The following is a 3,249-nucleotide window of genomic DNA, read 5'->3' on the forward strand; positions in this document are numbered from 1 at the left end:
GTGAAAATTGCATAGAAATTGAATGTCGTTTCAAAAATAGAAAAGGTGTCACATAAATGGAGTAAATCATTTTTTTAAGGTGATGACAGATGGTACACCCACGATGATGGTATTTTGAATGCTCAAGGAAAAGCAATATTTTGAATTAAATAATTGCAGGCGTAAAAACTTTTGAACAGTCATTAACCAACCTGCTCAGATGGAAGATCCGGCTTGCTTTTAAAAATCTGAGACAAAATTCTCGTGGCTTCTCTCTGCATCGGAAAATTGTTGTTCGCCTCCTTTGACTTGTTCAACAAAGGAGTCAAAGCGCCATGGTCAAGAAGACAATCACAATAACCGGCAGCAATCTGCCCCACTACCAGCAAAGCCTATAGATGAAAAGAAAATACATTCAGCCGACTAATCTTTATACAACATGTGGGTACGGGAGACCCGGAGGGGGGGGGGGGGGGCTTACAATAATAAAACACACCTTCTCACAAAGACTTTCATCTGGAAGTCCAGAAGCTTTACAATAACTTCCACCACCAGCTCATATTCATCCATATCAAATATTTCGGCGAGGTTGCGAGAGAAAATGAGTACGAGAATCCAAGCAGAATCATCCTATGAATGTAAAACCATAAGGATAAAGCAAGTGTGAAGCTAGAACCGCAAGACGCTAAAGAAGGTGCAGAAAGGTAATCAACAACACATCACTATCTACCTTGAGGTCCCGTGGGACATATGGCATCTTTATAAACTGAGCAAATTGAAGAATAACACTAAACTTCATAGCTTTGCAAAGATCAAGTGACTTATCTGTGGAAAAAAATTGGCAAAGTAAGTGATAGGCAAATTGAATAAAAAAATTAGCCCGGAGCAGGCTTAGTCATACTGATAGAGAGCAGTGTTCGGAATTGTTTGGTTGCTATGCTCTGCGGAAGTATATAATTGGACAAAATGCCAGCGACCACTACTTCAAGACTTTCCTGTAAACCAACCATTCAGAAAACCACATATCAGCCTATAGTTGGAAAGAAAATACAACATGTCGTAGGGGTCTAAAACACACCTGATTGGTATACAGTTTTTGAAATATTGGCTCCAGTAAATGGTCAATCGCAGGAGTCGAGCCATCAAAAGCACTGATGAGAACCCAAGCAGCTTCAACCTATGAATGCAAAACCATAAGGATAAAGCAAGTGTTGGTTAAACCATAGGTGACTGCAGTCAAGCATGGCTAGTTAGGGGAGAGGGGAAGATTGAAATGCAGTTATCTTCCCTAAAAGATTATCTTCAACTATATCTGTCACAAAGCTCAGAAAGTTAGACACTAAGTTAGTACCTCACTTTAGAAGCATGTTATCAAATACGTATGTCACAACTATCAGATATATTCTACAAAATGGATTTCTCTCTTTCCAAGCTAATTACCTGAGCGGTTTCCCAGCTGAATGAGAATTTTATCAAAACATAGGAGATTAAGCTTTTCCATCAATTAACTGAACCAGACTAGGGGGACGATGACCATAAAATGGGTACACCAATTATTCCACAACAGCCATCATTAAGCATGAGGAAGCTATTAATAATTCTCTACCTGGAGCTGCCAAGAATCTTTATTGCTCAGAAACTCAACAAATCGAGCAACATGAGACCTAACTTCTCCAGCATGAAGACTCCTTGTGATATCAACCAAGTTCGAGAGTCGTGAGCCTGGACCATGATTAGTCATACTCATATCAACCAATTTACGGACTCGTGAGGTCCCCGCCAGCTGCCGATTGATATCATCCGACCAAACATCCTTCACCCATGATGTCTTCTGCAAACCAACAACTCATTATTAAATCAGCATAAACTAATGGATTTATACTATCAGAAATAAATCAGAATCAGCTAGTAAAATTCAGCATTGCAGACAAAGCATGTAAGCGAACACAAGACTCTTCATTATCAATTCAAAAATTGATAAAACAAGACCCAACCAGAAGCTTCGTAGTTTCTCGCTTCGTCTTTCCAATCTTTCGGATCTTAAGAGCCACAGTAGCACTTCTTAGTTTATCAACATGCATCTTCGTAAAAACCCTAGTTAGGGCAATCGCTGCGGGTAATAGTTATATACTACTACCTTATCTTTTTTTATTATTTATATTATTTTTTCCTTATTTAAACCATATATGTAAAAAAAATTACTAGCAAAGTCAAAGTAGGAAACTAGCGTGTACTTAGAAGTCGGACTCCTTTAAGGTTTAGGAGTGTTGTCATTGTTATAGAATTATTGTCTGTCTTTAGAATTTTACTATTTTAGTAAACATGAATAATTAAATGAAAGGGAATAGGTAGGAAGCAAATAAAGTCGCATGCCGTTAGAACCCCTTATTCCTTTTCCCTTAAATACAAAATGTTACTCTTTTAGTGTAAATATTCCAAAGGTTATTCACTATCCACGACTTTACAGTGAATAACTTAAAATAATTAAAAGGTACGTGCGCATTGAAATCTATATTTATATGTATATTAAAGCTATAAAGTTGTCATATATAATTGATTATGTAGTTAAGCCAAGTGACAAACTAATAAATATCAATAGTATATGATAACTATTCTATATTTCGCTATGTTAGTATGATCATATGTTAGGAAATTTGAATTAAAATTAAAAAAAATATCTTTTATTACCATGTTATCATACTTAATTCGGTTAGTGATCATATGTTAGGAACTTTTGTTATCTTAATTCAAATTATGTAAATACTACTTCGCCTCTGGTAAAAAAAAATACTCCATATAACTATAAACTCTTTTACATTTAAAATCCTATAATTATAATTCTTTAAAACACTATAGCTAGATTTGAATAAAGGAATTTTTTTTTTAAAATAATATAATATATAAGGTACACATCTATGTTTATAACAAAAACAAAAGTTTAAAAGTTGATAAAAATTTACTTGCATATATAATGAAGTAAACCCACATGCTGGAGAAAGAAACATTACAAAAATCAATCAATATTCAACACAAGTTATTTTTTTTCTTTTTGAAAAATATTTGTTTGAAGAGTCAATTTATATAAATGGACATCAAACAAATAACAAAACTTTGACTATATAATTGATTAATTTCTATTTAACACCTTCTAGGAATTGAAGGATATAAGCCAAAACCTCTTTATTTAGCTGCAGTCAAACCAATATTGCAAGGGTGTAGTATCTTTTTCATTAAAAAATATTAGTTTTGAATAATTAGATTATGTGAAAG

General features: G+C 34.2%; 1 long non-coding RNA gene across 1 annotated transcript; it reads right to left on the reverse strand.

The window, feature by feature from the left end:
- Nucleotides 1–474: 474 nt before the first annotated feature.
- Nucleotides 475–1,508, reverse strand: LOC142164349 (uncharacterized). The gene is made up of 3 exons (XR_012695130.1): nucleotides 1,058–1,508; nucleotides 710–974; nucleotides 475–609 (listed from the first exon to the last, which is right to left on the reverse strand). It is a non-coding gene; the product is annotated as an uncharacterized LOC142164349 (long non-coding RNA).
- Nucleotides 1,509–3,249: the final 1,741 nt, after the last annotated feature.

Source organism: Nicotiana tabacum, chromosome 9, assembly GCF_000715075.1.
Source record: "Nicotiana tabacum cultivar K326 chromosome 9, ASM71507v2, whole genome shotgun sequence".
In the NCBI taxonomy this organism is placed as follows: Eukaryota; Viridiplantae; Streptophyta; class Magnoliopsida; order Solanales; family Solanaceae; genus Nicotiana; species Nicotiana tabacum.